The sequence below is a fragment of the Ixodes scapularis genome, unplaced genomic scaffold (assembly GCF_016920785.2).
Source record: "Ixodes scapularis isolate PalLabHiFi unplaced genomic scaffold, ASM1692078v2 PGA_scaffold2__306_contigs__length_199485367, whole genome shotgun sequence".
Taxonomy (NCBI): domain Eukaryota; kingdom Metazoa; phylum Arthropoda; class Arachnida; order Ixodida; family Ixodidae; genus Ixodes; species Ixodes scapularis.
In genome coordinates this window covers 197299765-197309760 of record NW_024609857.1, presented here as the reverse complement: position 1 = coordinate 197309760, position 9996 = coordinate 197299765, and the positions used below count along the sequence as shown (strand labels likewise).

The 9996-nt window shown below is 46.1% G+C and overlaps 1 long non-coding RNA gene across 1 annotated transcript; it reads left to right on the top strand.

Annotated features, from left to right (window-relative positions):
- The first annotated feature begins 6007 nt into the window (after positions 1 to 6007).
- LOC121836425 lies at positions 6008 to 7421 on the top strand. Its single transcript, XR_006077929.1, has 3 exons — positions 6008 to 6159; positions 6243 to 6292; positions 7332 to 7421. It is a non-coding gene; the product is annotated as an uncharacterized LOC121836425 (long non-coding RNA).
- The last annotated feature ends 2575 nt before the right edge of the window (positions 7422 to 9996 follow it).

The following is a 9996-nucleotide window of genomic DNA, read 5'->3' as shown; positions in this document are numbered from 1 at the left end:
ACACACGGGTGTCCAAACCAAGAAGTGGTCACCTGGTTGGTATATTACACTGTTAGCAAGCCCCGTGTATTTGGTGAATATATGGGGTGAAAAACACGCAATTACACAAATTATCATTAATTTACACGTTGAGTAACGGATAATTCGTTCAAACATTTGCGAGGGTGTAAAAAACGTGTTTTTGTTCGGTCATACACGTATAACCGTGTAGCCGACCTCGCAAACACGCATCACCCCCGACGACGACCGCAGCACTGCCGGCTACCGAAGCACCGGAATGCTTGGGGACACACCTAGAAAGGTCCGTGGAGACAAATGCCGAGGAAATAAACATGTCTCGGAGACAGATATGCAGCAGACGCAATTACGCTATGTCGCGGGACGGGAAAAAGCTCGCGCTTACCGTGCTTGCTGTCGTTGATTCTGGTCGATATGCGGCTTCCCTCATGTCGCCCATGTTTGTATTCATTTTAGGGTTCTTGATAATTGCTTCTTACACACCACAATTAAAGTTAAGGATCTAATTACTCGTTCTAAACACTTAAAATGGATATAAAAAGCGTGCCGTCGTTCTGAACACTTGACATTGCAGTTAGTTTCATTTTGGCTTCAACCCTTCAACTGCAAGCGAAGGTGCCGCCGCTTCCCATGCACCCTCCTCAGAATTTACAGCGCTCCCTGGTGACCGCCATATTAAGTCTTTTTATCTGTGTTGCTGCACCTGTCGGTCATCTTTAAGTTAGAGCTGACAGAGAAAATCTGGCCACGGCGCAACGCCGATGTACGCTGGAAGCTAGAGCCGGTTTGCTTTTGTTGTTTTTGTTTGGTCGGAGAAAATCTGGCAACAACGCACGTTTAACATGGCGCCGGCATTGTTTTGGTTTGACGGGACGCGAGAAGCTCTGAGGTTTGCGAGCCCATGTAGCGAAGACATGACCGGAGAAGTGCCCCTGTGATCTTCCGGGGAGACGGAAAGTATCATTCGTAATCGTCGTGTGTGCTTGGAAAGCGAAGGGAGTCACAGGGTCCACGAGTGCGCAACCACAAGCCAAGGTTCACGACAGCGCAGCGTTGACTTCGGCGATCTCGTTCTGTTTTTGGTGCAACACGGCGATGCAAAAAAAAAAAGGGCACCGCACCTCACACCACGTTCGTGGTGTGAGGTGCGGTGCCCTTGGAGGTAGAAACCCACACTAACACGGAGCGCAAGTTGGTTGTTGTGGTGTTGAGCTTCAATGGGTTCAGTCCCGTCGTCGTCAGCTGATCCGGTCCAGCTGGGCCGGTTTTCTCGAAGCGATGGTAAACCCATTTTGGTAAACCACGGTGCCTAGGAAGGAAAAAGTACCTAGGTACTCTAATAAACGGCTGGATATAGAGCAACAATAATTATTTTTGATTGGGCAATAAGATGCGCCATCTATCGGTGAAACAAACCAGTCATTTTGTTTATCCTCTTTTTCCGCTGGTTGTTATCGATCTAGTATGGTATTTTAAGTCAAAATACAGTAATGTTGTACTTGAAGACCAATTTATTTGCTTCCGATGCTACGAAGAAATTTTAGCTACTATGCCATAGTTTGTCGACGAATATTCGAAAATCTAAAAAAAACATTTCCTTCAATATGTTTCGCTATAAACAACGCATAACTTTCCCGTGTTCCTTTCAGTCTGGCAACACCGGTGCTGTATATAGTCTCGTTTTTGTTCCTCGCAACGCACGTTTCTGCGATTCCTGCTGATCTCAACTGTTTGCCCTCTCTTCCATTTGCCCAACCGATCCACCGGTGACGAGAAGCTAAGCTTGTCGTCACCGTTGAATCGCTGGCCACCGGGGATATGTAGAAACCTCGATGCTGTCGGCATACTGTCGGCGCACTGCGAACAAAAAAAAAACAGTATAATGTCCCAGCTGTTCACCAGGAATGAAGACTTTATCGTGGATAACCCCCTTTCTCCGCAAAGTAATCGCTGCTCACGAGTTGGCATGCATAGTGTAACAAATTAAACGTGTTAGAATAAATATATACCAACACTCGTTCGCAAAACACTTTTTTACTCACCATAAAAACACTTGCAAGGCTTATGTACCGTCATACTATGTCTTGGATCCCGGACTGCTGAAGAGTGATGCGCTCGCGGAATGCTGCCGTCGGTTAGTTTAGTAGTCCCTCTGAAGTACGCTTTGCTTGACGTGCTAATAGGCTGATGGTGCGTCATTATTAACAGCCGGATCGAAATGAATGTTGAGGAGAACCAAGCAGAATTATTAGCCCTCGTTGAGCGACGCCACGGCCATTTTGCATCTAGGTCCTGCTCTTTCCTCGGCGCCCCTGCTCTCCAAGTCACGTGACCTAGAATTCCCCCTTCTAGGGACAATAGTTAACTTTAAACCACGGTTCGCGTTCGAGAAAACGGGCCGTGGTCCGGGAGGACGCAGCGAGCGTCTTTAAAACTAAATCTTCTTTCGTTCTGTTTCAAAATGTGGAAGCATCCCGACACATACCGTGAGCACAAAGCTGCGGGCGTTTTCAACAAAATAACGTTGTTTTAATTGAACAATGGACTTCGGATCGTCGTCCTAGATCTGCCGTTTTTATGCTTCGTGTTGAACTGCGTTTGCACAGCGACATTTTTGCACAGCGGCGCAGACCGCTCGAGTAGATGATTCTGTCATGCAAACGACCGGTTAACAGATTTTCAGGGAAACTTAAGGCACCACCGATATTTTCCTGTAATCTCGTGTGAGTTTCTTACGCTCATCATGCGGTGTGAATAAATTAGGGCAAGATTTCCTACCTGCCCACATATGCATTAGCTGAGACCATTTTTTACGTAATGAATATTGTCACGAAGGACAAGTGATGAGGCGGCGAATAACGGAGTAAACTGAACGTTTAATCGGGCGAACTTGTGCCCAAAAAGTAAAAGAAGAAAGAAAGATAACAACAGAGCGTCGCGGGCGTCGAAGGCGGCGAAGCAGCAAGTTCGAACGCTGGGGCGAAACTGACTCGAAAAGGTCACGGGCGGCTTCTTATCTTGAGTGCGTCGCTATCTCGAAGATTCGGCGAAAGCGGCTCGAGCGTCGCGTGATCGGGGCGAGAATGAACACGCACTTTCTAGAAAACAAAAGCAGGGATAAATGATAGAAGTTACGTGCGGTACATGAATAAACGAGAACTTTCTGGAGGTTCAGGATCGAGCGTTGCTTTCTCAGCCCTGCGCGCGGAAATATAGTGCTTTTTTTATTTTGGAAAGAGGTGTTGGTGCATTTATTAGGGTACAATCACTTGAGAGTTGAGAAATTGGAGAGATCGAGCAAGCTTTCCTAACTTTGTCCCTTTACTCTCTGGCACCGCCCCTAGTTTCAAGTTTCCGTTTCAGTAGGCATGCCTACTTGCGGGTACACACTGCTCTAAAACAGGTAAAAGACAGGGGAAGTCCAGACGGTGCTGACTCCGCGTTTCGCGCTTTTCGCAAGGTGACTGGGTATATGCTTTTGCGAGGTATGCGGAATATGCAAGCGATATTGTTATGCACACGTCGTTTTCATCTCCAGCAAAACAAAGAGGATGATCTACAAAAGCGCAATCACAAGCCAAGATTTACGATAGCAGTGCGTTTGCTTCGGTGGTCCGTATGGTTGTATTTTACCCTGCTCTCTGCAACACGGTGTCATGACGAAAAGCTGGAACGGCTACGGCTTGTGCTGGACTGCCAATTGACAGAAATCCGCATCGCCCGCATCGGCACCGAGTGCACTTGGGCTGTTGATGCTCAAGCCTTTCATCGGCGGCTTGTCGCCAGCTGATCCTCCTGGTCAAAGGTGGGGAAGCGGCGAGAGTGACCTCTGAAGTAAATGTAAATCCTCGTTCATCCAGTTATCCAGTGTCAAAGTCTGGAAGATGTCCAACGTGTACTGAGGGCGGGAAGTACGAGCTTTTTGCCTTGCTTTTATAACCGAAACCAGAGCAGCGAGGTAACTGTTGCGTACTCCAAAATGACGGACGCAATAAGTTTCAACAGGTCGAGTTCGTCACCGGGGGTGGTACCAGGAAAAGGACTTCAACAGGGAAGAAGCTCACGATTCAGCATAATGCAGTGCCACCAGAGGAGTGCAACGTCCTATAGTGCCCATGGAAGGCGAATTGGTAAACCCTGGGAGTCCGCAGCGCCAGTTGAATCCCCTGGTATCCGGAGGCCGTACGAAAATCAACATGGCGGCACAGCGAAACCGAAACCGAAACCGCACGGCAGCCCCATAGTGCTTGAAAAAAAAATGCAAAGCTTGTTCTTTTGTTTTCATTTTTATTCAACAGGAAGTACAAAATACAGAAGAAATTTTTCACTATTTTGCACACAAGAATCAAAGAAATGAACAACAAAACAGTATAAAACGTTAAGGTCACATGCGACGAAGGTGATGATATGCGTCCTTGCAAAAACACTTCGCTAAATTTATATAAACTCTCTGTAGGTTCGTGATTCTTTTCGAGCTTCTTGCGCATACTCACAAGCCTTGCGCCGTTCGGCCACAGGCGTGGAGCCTAGAAAAAAAAGTTGAATTACTTGCTTGATTGGCCTGTACGTGACCGACATGGTCATATGAAAACAGCGAGCATTTTCTGCGCCTCGATCCTTTAAACAAAAAAGGTACTTCAAATTCAACACAGCGACACTAAATACTCGTGTCTCCTCCGTTTTTCCCTCTCCCCTTGAGTTCCACGCTAAATTGACAATCATTTTGAATTCGATTATATAAGTAATCGTGAGTAAGGACGGACGACGGTGTCTTGCAACTAAAAGACACTAAGCAATGAGGTTAGGAAAAACAGAAGCTCAGCTGTTTGGTATCGAGTCTTCATCGATAACCTGTATTAGTTTTTAATATTATCACTGAAATTTAAAAGTGCGTCACTGCTAAACAAAACGGGAAACCAGTACGGGTCGCTTCATCGCTCATCCTCAGTTAATCAAAAAATATTTAGGCTCATTCTCACTCCTCGCGAACAGACGCGTGCATCGCTGAAAACAATCCCAAATAAACAACTCACTGGATAAAGTTTACCATTCTTGAAGTGAGCATGTGTGCTCGATCTTGAGATTGCATAGAAGTGACCAGTTATTTGACAATGACATATTTCTCGCGGCGAGTGAACGAGGGGAATCCTAAACAATGATAGGATTTGGTTTTGCGATTTGAAACCATCGCAGCTATTGCCGAAATCAAACCATTAATATTCACTACCACTGCGACAGTTAGGTTCTGTTGCACACATCTAATCAGAAACTTAAGCAAAAGGAGAAGACCAAAAAGAGTGTACCTCATGTCCATTGGAACTCGAAACTTCAAAACCATTAGTGTCCCGGCTTTTGGCAGTAAATGTTTCCTCACTTGGCACAGCAGGTGGTGTGGTGATGACGGAAATCTATGCTTGACCATATTACAAAAAACAACGAGTTACCACAAGAAAAGAAAAGAAAACTGCGCGCGCACGAACGTGGCACGAATCTCGGCCTCGACGTATTCCCAGAAGCGAAACAGTTCGCGAGCTCGCCGTCCCTTGCGCGTTCTAACGGTCCACCGACTTCACGGCGCCAGAGGCCACCGCGTCTCGAGGCGCGAGGCGCGGGCAGCCGAATGCAGCTAACGGAGTTCCCGGTTGGGCCGATTGGGGCGCCGCGTCGCTGGCTTCTCTCTCGTACGTCCACCCAAAGAGCAGATTCGTTGGTCTAGCCAACAGTCTCACGCCAGACTGTTTCGCCGCTGTACTTTTGAGCGCTGGCGTCGTGAATAGGATCTTCGCTACCAAAACTGAAGCACTCTGGGCTCTTCCGACCAATCGCCAACCTTCAGTGTGAGGGCAAACGACCGTTTTTGTCTTCTTTTTGTTTGAGCTCGTCACTCCAAGCTTTCAAACCGTTCCGCGCGTATTGAAATCGAAAATCGAAAGTGTAGATTTTACGCAGTACGGAGCTGCGCGTCTGCGCTCAGAAAATGGTTAGAGGGATTAGAGACGTCTCTAGTTTGACAGAGATTCTGCCGAGTGGGTTGCGTGCCTCATGACGGCGTATTACGGAGTCTACTGCGCGGCCAAGTGGAGTAACAGTTCTTCAAAAGAACTCGGAGTGCTTATTCTTCCGGTTTCCAACAAACGGCGGGTGAGCCTTTATATCAAACTTTTTTGTCAACGTTCGAAACTGGAAGCATTGAAATATATGATCTCTCAATCTTTCCATTACAGCATCGAAATGGATTGCGTATGCAAAGCGCCAGGACTTTGGAAGCCTGCCGGTGAGCAAGCTGCGTCTGTGTCGTCTGTGCAGCAAGCACGCCGGTGCAACCGCGTTTGCAAAATGTAGGAAGATTCGTTTGCGGAAAAACACGTGCCTCACCGTTTTTGTTACGAATCCGTTGCTGCAAGGACTGGTTCCTCCAAGTGAGTTGCTGTCAGAGTCTTTAGTTAATTTGACAGCTTCTAGGATAGAGTACCTAAAAGCGCCCACAATCAGTCACTCCAGAAGATTTTTTTTTTCTTCTTTGCGTTGCCAATTAGCGAGTTTGTTTATGGTTTATTTATCGTTTATTCTTATGGAGCTCGCCTGCAATCCTGCGTTAATTAAATTAAAATGCAAGCCTGCTTTATATCGGAGTTGATTAGTTTGTTTGGGTATTCAGCATTTTTGTTTGTAGGAGTTGTTTATAGACGCATTTAGATAATTCGATTATAAGATCTGTTCTGTTAGTTTGTACATTAAAGCAGTTAATTTGTTTTTTACATATTTGATAACGTTTACTGCCTACTACAGTTCTTGGTTCCGCTCAAGGGGCGGTGGACTGCCGACGGAGTTTGTAAATACGTGCTTGGAATACTGCAACTAATTTGAACGGTGTTCAATAAAATATACATTTCAATGAACGTGCTGTTTTTGTTTCATTGCACTGGTAATTAATATCTCGCGGAGCGCATTTGTTGCGAAGTGTAGCGCGCGCGGCTCGTCTGCTCGACCGGTGCCGCGCTGGCCGCTCGCAGCGGCCAGCGCGACACCGATCGAGCAAACGAGGAAAACAAACCGAAAAAAAAAATATATTAAAAAAAAAAGGAGCGGGAGGGAGAGAGAGAAGAGCAGAGAGAGGGGGAGGAGGAGGGCCGGAGGGCGCCTGCCGCGCCTGCGCACGCCAACGACATTGGTGGCGCCATCTGGCGGTCTCCTAATATTTTATTTGATTTTATTTTATTCACGATACCAGAGGCACTCCTCCTACAAATGCCCGCCCTGTTTTAAAAAAAGTTTTGGCCCATTTGACTGACTGACTGATTTACTTTTTTCAGTCTCACGCCGTACTTTCTGCCACTTGCGACTTGTGGCGCTAGTTTCTCCTTACCACGGTGGAGGCTACAGCTGCACTCGGCTGGCGCGGGTTCGGAGAGAGAGAAAGCGCGCCCAGACACGTTGAAAGAGTGAAAGAGAAAGTTACGATAACAAGCTTCAAAGCTCGCCATGCCTTCGAAATAACTTCATCGTTATTTAAGAATGAAGCTATTTAATTAATTTAATTTAATTCTATATTTAATTGATATTAATCATATTTATTTAAAAGCAGAATAACTTCTGCCCACACCCGCCGGGAGGGTGGCAATCGGAAGAAGTTCGCCGAACTGGACGTACGTCATAAACAGGGTTGTAAAGTTACTTCAAAAATGTACCTAAGAAACAGTTAAGTTACTCATACGAAAAGGTACCTAGTGCGTATCTTGTTACTCGCTTAAAAATGTACCTAGGTACAGGTACAGTTACATCAAAGGTACTTTTTATTTTCACGTCAAGCATTTTTCTCAAATTTGTCATATTATTATTGGAAGTAAATCCTTTGTATACTGGGGTGTATACAAAAACAAGTTTGATAAACGTGCTTTATTGGTGTCAATGGGAGAAATAAGGCAAAACGCTTTCACCAGAGCATTCGAAGACTTTCTTTTTCACTTGAGTGCTCAATTTGGCCTCAGAGTCAGAACTTCTTCGAAATATTCATCCGACATCTTCGATCGCAGTCTGGTAGCAATTGTTCCTCCTATGGAAAAACGCGCTCCACCGCCGCAGTGCTTGGAAGCCCTGTGTTGAATTTTAAAAACACGCTTTTCAACAGCGGCATGTGCTTGAGACAGTCCTGACTTCTTGGCGGAGCAAGTTCGGTGTACTGTACAAACTCCTCCTCCCATGAAGCAGATGAGGACGATGTTTCGAAGTTAAAGAAGTGCTCACAGTCTTCATCCTCACCACTTTTTTGGCCTCACGTCGCTTTTTCTATAGTTGATGTTCGCATAAGTTCGTTCTTTATATAATCCCAGACCCGCTTCCGTTCCACTTCGTTGTCTATCCATTCAACCTTAAATTTTGGATGGCATATGGCAGATATTATCAAATGTTTTTCTTCCTTCATACCAGCAAACTTCTTATTGATCGCCGCGATTAAGCTCTCGACCACCGGGCGGCAGTGCCACAAGTTATTCGTCAGCAACGCGGACATTTTTTTGCGAAGTGAAGCCACTGTAGGCGGGAGATATGCCATGAACATGCTGTTTTCGCGCTGGAGAAGAGTTATAGCTTGTGCCAGAGGTGTAAACACCTGAACATACTCATAAATAAAGTCAATGTCTGACTTCGTGGATTGCGGAATTTTAAAATTCTCAGAAACTTATTTCAACTTACCCTCACTGTGAACAAGCATTCCGTGAAGCGATTTGAGGCAATCGTATGTAGAGTTCGACCACGTGAGGACAGGCGTGGGCAAATACCCTTCACAGCTTGAAGAGACGGCGTCAGCAACCAGATTAGACCTTGCTCGATTCTTCCATAATGCCAAGCACTTGCTGAAAGTCTGCCTTATTTGCTTCTTCAGCTGCGGCGACGATTCTTCAGCGTTCTCCAGGTCCTGCAGAATTAGAAGTATCATCAACCGATTGCCGCTGTAAGTGTTCGCCTATTTACCTTCGTTGCGATCAGATTCAGCATATGGCACACACAGCGCTGGTGGTGAGGAAGTGAGTAGACCCCATCAGATTGGTCACGATCTTCGCGGACGTTATAAATTGGAACAGGCGCACAGATTTCCTCCTCTATCTCACTCTCCGATGATGTGTCTATGTAGTCTTCATACTGCCCCCCAAAATGGCTGTATAAAATAAAAAATAAACATCTATTCTGGCGAAATTGTTCGAATTTTCTAGTAAAAAAATATAAAAGATTTCATCTTCACCTGAAAGCCTTTATGAAATTGGAGCCGCTATCCGTTGTCGTACAGGTTAGTTTGTGGAGGATATCGTACTCTGTGTATACGCCTTCTAACGTAGATGCAAGAGCATCGAATTTGTGCCTTCCTCGAATACAACGACAGCCCAGCACAAAAGAACACCTTTCCAGCGTGTCTGGGTCGATCCCATGTGCTGTCACCCCAAGGTAACTCCTTGAGACACCAAAATAAATGATGGCACTGAGAATACCGCATAATGAAGAGTAACCACGACAGTTACCTCTTAAGAAGTGACCAGCAGTTCGCAGTAGAGGAAACATACTGAAGATCGCCAAGCTTTTTCCTATCACTTCCTTCGCCTCAGCCGCATCCTTACTGGTTTCGCTCATCAACTTGGGTCGACTCACCACGTGACGGCCAGGGAATCCGCACTGCATCAAATGCCTGAAACTCCTCTGTTCCACGAAGGAGAACGGCAGGTTGGCCTTTACAACCAGTTCCTGAACCATTTTGTATAATGCATCTGAAATCCAAATATCAGTTCATTCAATAAATGCATGGCTGCTCTTCAGTAGCAGTACGAATGTATCTTAGAACGTATTGTAGACAACTTTCCGTCTGTCAACACTCAATTATGTTAAAGAACTCCGGCACGTAGCCAGGTTCTTGTTGCGGGCAAGAGGGCGGGCGGGTAGGGGCGGAGGGGGGGGGGGGGGGGGGGGGGTGGTGGTCGACTTGGAGGCGGT